Genomic DNA, 10,539 nt, shown 5'->3' with positions numbered 1-10,539 from the left:
TGATAAGTAAAATACTACATAATTAATAACAAATTGGTGTAGTTGAGAAACTATACGAGCAAACTTCCATTTCACGTTCCGACGGAGGATTAACAAATACATTACAATATCTGTATATTCTTATTAACTCGTTGAACTTAATTAGTTCTCAGCTAGTTTCTATTTTCACTTTCCACTTCATTTTATTCATAGTTTTATCTATAAATCTTCGAGTCAAAGCTATTCGTGTACAACAAAGAGATTGTTGATTTAATTAGTGCCTCTTTCATAGTTATTGACCATTCATATCCCATTAGCCGATAGGTCTAATTATATTAGTTTCCTTACTATTGATAGTTCATAATTATTTAATAATAGTTGATAGTTAATTAACTGACAGTAAAACTATGTCAGTTATGTAATTAATAGTTTTGTCAAATGAACCTTAGATTTGTATACAAGTGAAGTTAAAAGGTGAGGTAGAATTTACAAAGCATGATGAAAGTAATTTTTTGTAGAACTTTTTTAAAAAAAATTTGATCGCGCCTTATAAATTGTCATATCTAATGAGGTCAACTTGGATTAAAATGGCAGGATATCCACAAGGACAGGGTAGATGAGCAATTTAATTTAAAAAATTAACATTTTTGTACCAAAATTTCGATACCTCTGTTTCTTCGCTGTACATAGCCTCTTTTAAACATAGTATTTAATATTTAAAGGTATTACTTTATTTAAATGAGGCTGCTAGTATTCGGATTTCAAGAGCTTCTCCTGGGATATGCAGATTACGAACATACACCTCCGTCAATATAGTTCTACCCAGAATAACATCTCGTTGAAGTGAGGTTGATTAAAGATCAATATCAGCAAATCCCAATTTGTAAAGGACCAAAAAACAATGCTATTCTCTAGAGGAAGACGAGTAATTGAAAGGAACCGCACACCAATATCCCCTTGAGACACATATACGTATGTAATTGCTTCCTTTTCTCTGCGCTTGTGAGCCAACCTTTGATTGGATCGAGACATCAATGGAAACTGTCGGGACTCCACTGACTTGGAATAATGTGATCTTGTAGATCAAAGAAGTAAGACACCCTTTCGGTCAAGACACTTAATAAAAACTGATTGTAATATATTAATTCTATTGGAAAAGGATCGATGTCCAAGTTTGCTCTTTGACTTATAGCGAACTAGAACTCAACAGAGGTCACTAGATGGGAAGTCATTGCTTTATTATAAAAGTTTGTAGGTAGAAGTGAAAGTAAGTAAAAACCCGCACATGTCACTACTGAGCGAAGCCCGCCTCTACTCTCAAATAACTAGAAGGAGTTTGTTAGTAAGTTTGCATAATATATGTAAATTATTATATCCCTCGCATTATGTTATTAGACTTAGGTACTGAGGTACTTACTTATATTTGAAGCTGAAATATAACAATATTAAGTGTTGCAATTTCACGGTAAAATATTTACACTTAAAATACTATCTTCATTAGCTATTTGATTCATATGATGTGAAAAATCCCTCTTTATGCTCAGCGAGATGTTTTATAAGTTGATAACAAAAATACCGATTGAATTTCTTAATTGCTTTTAGTATCTGGAGATATTTTATATAGTAGTAATAGTTTTGTAATAGTGCAAGTAGTCACTTCACCTGGATAAAGATAAAATTTTAAATGTTTATTTTTTTTTCATAATAAATTCGAAATAAGTTTTGTGTACATTGGTGCCCTTATGAAATACAAACATAAAAATAATAATAAAAAGTCGAGAGGTTGTTGCTGAAGTGTTGTTTTGTTGGGTATTATTTTTCTTTATTATATTAAGTGAAAGAAAGCGAAAATAAAACGACTACAATGTCGACACACAACTAAAGTTTAGTAATATTAACGGCAAGAATGTTTCGACTTTTATAATTTATATTTCGTGATATAATTTATAAAGTGTAAATTCATGTATTTGAATCTGTACTTAGGTATTTAACTTAATTATTGCCGTTTATATTTTTTGTTAAAAATCGCCCGCCTGACATTTTTTGCGATGCAGCTGTTGTTTGGAATTTTAATAAAGTCAGCATGCGTCACCTTAACTTTTGTAAAAAGGCTCCAAGAGGATTAAAATCAAAATCAAAACTGCCTTGAAAACTGTTTTTTTTTGTATAATACATGCGATTAAAATCAATTGCTGCTAGTCGAAAGATTATTAAATATAACATATTACAACGTCATTAATAAGATACCGAATATACGTCAAACTTCACAAAGACTGATCTGGATATACTCATTAATATTAAGAGTTATGTTATTTATATAGATATACAGAAAGACGAAATAACGCTGTCGGCGTAATTGTCAGTAATTTTCTAAATTTAGGGGAACGAAGGCAAGATACGTTTGGAATAAATGACTTTCTTATTCAGGGGTATATAATGCTTATTTTAGATTTGTTTTGAATGAACGGTTTATTTTCGAAGATAATTTGCCAGAAGTTTTATAATTAAAATAATCGATGGGTTACGTTGAGTTAGAATCGTTAAAAATTAGCAGTAATAATATTTGGAATTTAATTAAACTATAATTATTATATATATTTTCTTCACTGGTATATTAACCTATTCTTACATATTATGCAACATGAAGTTGTTCTTTAATATAAAAATATTCTTATTGTGATATTATCCTCTGATTTCCTATCTAATCTGAAATCACTGTTGATGAACTGAGGTGACGTTGCAATAATATAATATACAAATATCATTTTTACCGTTAATAATAATGTAAACTTCAATTGTTAAACAAATAAATAATAAAAAAATTACATTCGACATTTTTTTATAATCCTGTAATTTTCATCATGATATAAAATTATTTTTTTATACACAAAGTGTATTTTAATGCTTTTTGAGTCCATCACTTACTATAGAGTTTCTTGCGTTCTTAAAAAAACTCACAGAAATATTTACAGTAATATAGTGTTCAATTAAATCTATCTTTTACACCGTCTATTCTATTTATTTATTCGAGCAATATATCCATTATTCTGTTAAATATTCTGATGCTAAATATTTACTTGAATGCTTTCTTTCTTTTCTTGTCTTGGCGACGCTTAATCTTTTTCCATTTTAACGTGTGTTGGCTCATCTTTTTACCTTAAAAAACGTTGCGAGTATTTATAGGATACTCGGAATCGTTCATTGTATTCGTAAAAAAATTCCACATTCTTTAACCAATTCCAAAATCTGACTGAAATTAACTGATTGCTTCTTGTTGCCAAATATTGTCAGGTAAAGATCGGATTTTCAACGAAAAGTGTTTTAGATCTTCTGTTGCTTATGCTAATTTAATTCGTACTGATATATTTTATAATAAAATATATCATTTCATCATCATCATCATTATTGTTACATTTGGAATTCTAGGCAACGTAAATATTAGTCTAAATTGAAAATGATAAAACGCCTGTCAAGATAACAGAGCAATATTATCTACTAAAACTTGCTATTTTTTTAGTTTTCTATATCTTATCAAAATTTCGTACTATTTGATTATCCTATTAGCTGACTGACTAAGTACCAATTTGGATAATAAACTTACACAATATACCATTATATATGAAATTTTAAATTTGATGGGTCATTTTATTTTTCAATTCAACTTTTCTAATCATTACATTAAATAGTATAAACAAAGTCGCTAACCGCTGTCTATACCGTATGTAGATCTTTAAAATTAGACAACGGATTTTGATGTATTTTTTTAATAGATAGGTTGATTTAAGAGGAAGGTTTATATGTGTAATACATGCACAATATAGTAGAGAAAATCTGATAATTTTAGAGGTTTCTGAAGTGATGTCGTAAATAAACACATTTTTTTCGCTTACATTGCAAACGTTGGCTGAAACCTACGAGATACATGCTATTTTAATTACATTTTAATTATATAAGGAATAAAAAAAAAAATTAATATATCAAGTTGTTCTTTACCTCAAATATAATTTTAAATGAGATATAGTAGTTTTAACTTGCTATATTATAACATATAGTACTTAACTTATGTATATAACTCTATATAATTATGGACATATTATTGTAATATTGTGTAACACTTTTCTATTTAGGCTATAAATTAATCAATTTAATCTATACGGATAAACATTAACGAGATAAAATAAAAAATAAATTTGAATACTTATATTTTTTGACTGCTAATTAACAAATAATAAATTAACAAATAGTGCTCCATCTCCATCAGTCTGTATTGTGATTAATCGTATATTCACATTTATATAATCGAATTTTATAAAATAATTCTATATATCAAAATTTAAAAAATAATATTGCAAATAAAGAAAATAGACGCGCGCTCCTACTTTAGAGGTATGTCAATAAGAACTTAATACTTAATTCGCTTTTATTTTTATTTGCGCTAAACTAATAAAAATAAACCAACCAATAGAGCTACGAATTTTTCGAATTTCCAGCGAAAAGGCTACCTTATTTCCCAAGGAGTGGTTGAGGAAATTGCATTACTCGTGTCGTTGTTTGCACATGTATGAGTCTGCTCGTTTCAATTTTGAGCTAAGATGGACTAAATCTTTGCACCTCAGTGCATACGAATTTCAACATATTTGTAGAATTTAGGACATACATAAATTACTTACATTCGGTACTTTCTTCTTAGGTATTTAAAGAACGTAATTTTCTGCATATGTGTTGTCATCTTGAGTTAATTTATCATTGAAATCCCTAGTAATATAAAAAACTTTGTAGAAGATTCTGAATTTCGTATACAAATTTCTAAATTTATATTTCTTAAAATGCCATTGTCTATTGGGGGAGGCGATTACTCACTTTCACTTAGCCAATTTCTATGCTGCCAAAAAAAGAGTATTTATTTTAATAGTATTCCATTTTGTTTTAATAAAATATTTAAAAAATAAATAATCGAATCTACTCAATACTATCGTATATAAAGTTCAATTTAAAAAAATATACAAATATTATTATTAGTTAATACCTGCCATGTGATGCGTTGGCTATTTAAATTTTATTGTAATTGTTTATATCCGATACGAGATTTTGTACGTTACCGGTTAAATCAGATACCAATTCTACAAAGCTATAACTCAAGTCGGATGAATGTTATGGAAATGCATACGAGACAAACAATAAAACCCTTATTTATCTATCCTTTGTACTCTTGCCTTTCATTTCATATTGCTTTGTTAGTCTAGTAGCTAGCTTTGCCAGGCTAAAGATCTTGGGATACTAGGTTCATATCCTGGGATTGAGTTAATGCATATATGTGTACACCTATATATACTAGACTTCCTTATAAGTGGTCGCTATAACCGAAACCCTTCAGACAACACCATCAATATGTACATATATTAGCATTACCCGTCGCCGTTCGCACGCAGATAAAAAAACTGTTTTAGTCTTATATATGTGCATCAACCCGTGCATTAATAATCATAATAGGAGTAGGAGTTATATATATTAAAATTTGCTAGCTTAACGATCAAAGCGATATAATCATTTTTTCCTTATTAGGTATATAGAACCATCAATTAAAAAAAATGTTGCATGATGTCAACGAGGTAATGTTGGTAATGGTAAACACTAATAGTTATGCATCAGTGTTAGCTTTCATATTTTAGGACATGTATTCATAAAATTGTATTTTCATCAACAGTAGTTGAAAATGAATTAAACAAACTAAGTTTATATATAAAGCATTTGCGTATTAAGTAAATGTTTTCAAAATTTGTTTAATTTATTAGTTTGTAACTATTATATGTGTGGAGGTCCTCTAAACTTTACCATATTATGTATGTATTTCAATTAGCGACGTTAATATCAAGTCTGTAGTGCTCTCTCGGGTTCTTGATTCTCTCTATAAGATAAGTACCTAATTTATTTTTATTAAATTCTGATTATGCGTCTATTATTATTAGAAATGTTATATTGAGAAATAAAATGACCCACCAAATTTCATGTATAAAGATAGTGTAAAAGTTTCTCATTCAAATAGTTACTTAGTCAATCAGTCAGAACGAAATTTTGAGTGATCCATTATTACAAAAAAAAATAGCAAGTTTTAGTAGATGATTATTGCTCTGGTATTTTAACAGGCGTTTTAATAGGCGTTTTAATGTATACATTACCACATGAATAATACGTCGATAAAATATAAAAAACATATAATAAACTGTCCAACAACCGTATCATGTTATTTAATTTTAACCTCAACGTGAAAGGTGATAAAACTTCTTCCATTTAGAATTTTAAGAGTACTCGTATTGCCATATAAAACGTTAATGCATCTTGTGCTTCTAAGGGGGTACTATTTTCAAGGTCATTAAAAACAGACTTCTGTGAAAACTTAAAACCAACGATCTCAAATATAAATTTTAAGCATTAGCTGTTCGCCGACGCAATTCCGTTTGTGATGGCATTTTAAGAAGTCATGCTAACATAATAGATTACTGATTTTTTCATTAGTTTACATTATTTGTACGTCTATTGTTGTATTGAATGAGAAATGAAAAATGAAATCGTAATTTTTATACCTACATAATTGTAGATATTTTTTTCATCACTATTCATTTTCAATTAAAAAATGTGTTTATTGGTACATTAACAATAAAAAAATAAAACTGTATTAGAGCTATGTATGAAATGGCTGTCTTTTAGTGACATATTCTCAATGTTTATATAATATAATACATTTTAGGGTTAAAAACGGGGTCTATATAGATTTGAAGATTGACTAGCTGTGTTTTGCGTTGCTCTCGTTTTGAATTCGAATTGTTCATACTTTGTGGCAGAGTAGCCTAGATCTACCCTATCAACTTGTAAATGTTGCTACAGTGTAAAGTTAATTATATATACCTTTATAAATATCACTTTATAAATATATAAATGATAACTTTATTTCAATTTATCTGCTTTAAAGACCATGTTATATTACAAGATCTTCCGGTTCACTTGAGATCACTTCGTACGCAATGGAATAACATAAATAAAAAAAACGAGGAAAAAATCCTTATTCTACCTTGTCGAGCGTAGTTCAATAATATAATACTCAGTTATTCAAGGAATTATTCAATGTTAAACATATATGATTTGCACACATATTGTGTACATATGTACGTAGGTACTTCCGCAATTTCAACTACGGGACCCTAACGCTTCACTTATCGTGTATAATACACACGTACGAATCTTTTGTGAGTTTCTCATGTAAGCCCATTATTGTGCTCCTCCACATCTATCCTATTTAGTTCTTGGTAATATATGTCTTATGGTTGTAACAAAAATGATTTACAATTATGTTTTTACTAGCTACCCGTCGGATAAAATTCATAAAATGGTAATGTGTTTAATTAAGAAATAGCAACATACATTGTAATCTATTTCGTAAATTATATTTAATTTTTAACCACCATTATATATTTATTATTTTACTTTAAGTTTCGGTACAGTTGCACCAGTCGTGCTCACGACTGACTACGACGTGAAAACTTTTCTTTATCGACGGTTATGAAGTGGATATGTGTCGTTGACCTTGCTGGATTGGGTATTACCGACAAATAATGCCAAGCGTAAACCTGAAACCTACCGTGTCCTGTAATTGCGGAGAAAATTATCACAGTTTTATTCAGCACGTCTCGTTCCGCATTGATTTTTGACGATAGAGGGATTGCATCGCAATACGCACGTATCGATTACATAAATAAATCGTTAAAACATTACAAATGATATTCTCCAAATATAAGCCAAAGGATCACTTAGTATTGTGTAACTGTAGATTCCAATGTAAATAAAAAAATATTGTCTGATAAGAAAATAATAAGAAAATCAGAGAGTAGTTTTCAAAAATTTTTTCGGAGTACAACTTGAAATTGTAACACATAGAAAAAGGACCTTAAAACCCGAAACGTTACGAAAGCTGAAAGTTTATTTATATTTTACTAATTACTATCAGTCTCGATCTAAACGATCCATCGCGTAAATCTATATATTATTTTGCTTTATAAAATTAGAATGTGAATTTAAGTTTGAGTTGAGTTTGATGAATGATTAGGCAATGAAATGGACATGTCTCGAGAAATGCTAAAATTACCTACTGATAACTTTAAACTATTTTTTTTTAAATTACATATAGTATACTTAAATAATTTCATTGTTATGTATATATATACAATCATTGTTGGTTATAAAGATAAGAAATATCATTGAAGCATCAATTTTAATATATAAATTTTAATATGGCTTTTTATGAGCAATGAAAATAAATGTCTCTCTTAATACCACATTGATTGAATAAGTGAAAATTTAATTATTCCAGAGTTTAATTAATTTTAATAAGCGTTTTTGATTAACATTATACCGAATCAATTATAGATATAGTATTTTGGTTTGATTCAAATTCTATGAAATTTTAATTCGAACGCGTTTTAAAAATTAAAATAATAATTTTATTTAATTTACTTTAATCAACCTTTTTGATTAACATTATGATTAAATCAATACATAATAATTGTAAGGGTGGTTTTTTCAAAAATGTATTATATATATATTTATACTTCTTTATCTACAATATGATAATGTTAGTAGGCTTGGTCATCTTTACACATTTATTATTATCATTGGTATTTTATTTTGGTATTACATTTTTTAAATGTTAGTAGTTCTTGGTCTTGTATAATCCGAGAGAAGACACTTTTATAATTAAAAAGAAATTATGGAGCGTTACCTTTGAAAGACTAATTTAACCTTTTTCTAACTCGGTAGCTTAAGTCTTCACATTCTTTTTATAGCGAAATCTTATTTTAAATTCTCGACCGACAAGAGCACTGACTTTAAACTTTTTTTTCTTAGCAGTTTTCTTCATTAAAAATTTATCATTTAAAATATAAACTTTAGAAAATCAAGCTGCAACATTGGATTTAAATATTTTCACGTGCGTTATCTTAATATAATATAGTCTATAACGCTATTTAAATTTACACGCAAAACTATTTAAAATAAAAAAGTGTTGCATATTTATTGTTACACTCAGTGTTGACTAGACAGACGAAAAAAATTGGTTTTTAAGTTCATAAAAGCGAGATAAATATATCAACAGTGCAATTGATAAAAACAAAACCATTTATTATCCATTGACCATTTAGTATAGTTACCGCCGGCGCTCGGGCAGCGGCAAAGTCAAAATATTTTTAGACATTTTTGCTATTATATTTTATGAGGCAACTAATATTGTATTTTTTATCATAATAAGTAGTATTGCATAGTATTATTGCATATAATATTTGAAATTTTGTACCTGATCGGTACCAGTATTGGTAATGACGACTAATCGCCGCCATTCTTTCTCTTGTTTCTTCACGATCATAATTTAATTTGTCCGATCAATTTGTATCAAAATAGCGCATGCGTAGATGTATCCCACATCAAAAGAAAAATCAATTTGAATTATTTACAGAATAATAAATATTTTGTTACATTTTCTCAATAGACAATGGTTCTAACAAAAGATAGCACAGTACTGTTAAAATCTACACTTAATGATTTTTCTGTATGGACTAGGCAAAGGCATAGCAAGCCCTTTTGGCTAGGTACCACACACTTGTACCTAACATAAATTTTGCGGCCTAACATGAATACTTAGTATTGTTTTGATACAGTTTGAAGGGTAAGTGAGCCAGCCAAACTACAGGCAAAAGGAACATAAAATCTTAGTCTACAAGGTTGATGGCGCATTGGCGGTATACGGAACAATTAATATTTCTTACAGTATACCAATAATTATGGCCGGTGGTGACTACACAATTAGCTGTAACGCCATTTAACAGTCTTCCCATCTATTCTATATAAAATATTTTTTATTTACAATAAAAAAATACTTTGACTTGACTTTGATTCATAAAAATCATACTGTACGAATAAAAAACGCAGCTTCACCGCGACAGCTATTCGCTGCCGTGACCAGGATTCGAACCTGGGTTACTACGGCCACAACGTAGGGTCCTAACCACTAGACGATCACGGCTATCGAAGCAAGTAAGAGGTAAGCTTAAATCATTTATAACATTCATCTCAAGCTAAAGTAATTTCACTTTTTACTTGCGGCAACGACGCGATGACAATAACGTTTCGTAAGATGCTCTACTTTCGGTACATTTTAGTTTATTTTTAAATTACCGTAATATGATACTACATAATTGAAATGAAATGTTCTTTCATTATAATTTTGTTATTGAAATACATTTTAAATTTGGTCGTATATTTTAAAATTTTAAAATGATCGCGTTTTTAAGAAATGAAAATATCAGCTCCGATGGCCGTGATCGTCTAGTGGTTAGGACCCTACGTTGTGGCCGTAGTAACCCAGGTTCGAATCCTGGTCACGGCAGCTTAAAGCTGTCATGGCGGAGTCTATTTTTTTAAGTAATCTAAGTTAAACTATATTTATGCTATAAATGCGAATGTAACTATGTCTGTTTTGTTATTGTATTTCTTCTTCTATCTCAAGACTAAGCCACT

The 10,539-nt window shown here is 29.0% G+C and overlaps 2 non-coding genes across 2 annotated transcripts; one reads left to right on the top strand and one right to left on the bottom strand.

Moving 5' to 3' along the window:
- Nucleotides 1-9,973: 9,973 nt before the first annotated feature.
- Nucleotides 9,974-10,045, bottom strand: Trnah-gug (transfer RNA histidin (anticodon GUG)). The gene has a single exon. It is a non-coding gene; the product is annotated as a tRNA-His (tRNA).
- Nucleotides 10,046-10,336: 291 nt separating this feature from the next.
- On the top strand, nucleotides 10,337-10,408 carry Trnah-gug (transfer RNA histidin (anticodon GUG)). The gene has a single exon. It is a non-coding gene; the product is annotated as a tRNA-His (tRNA).
- Nucleotides 10,409-10,539: the final 131 nt, after the last annotated feature.

Source organism: Vanessa tameamea, chromosome 2 (assembly GCF_037043105.1).
Source record: "Vanessa tameamea isolate UH-Manoa-2023 chromosome 2, ilVanTame1 primary haplotype, whole genome shotgun sequence".
In the NCBI taxonomy this organism is placed as follows: domain Eukaryota; kingdom Metazoa; phylum Arthropoda; class Insecta; order Lepidoptera; family Nymphalidae; genus Vanessa; species Vanessa tameamea.
The sequence above is the reverse complement of the archived record's forward strand: the minus strand, read 5'-3'. Positions and strand labels throughout refer to the sequence as shown.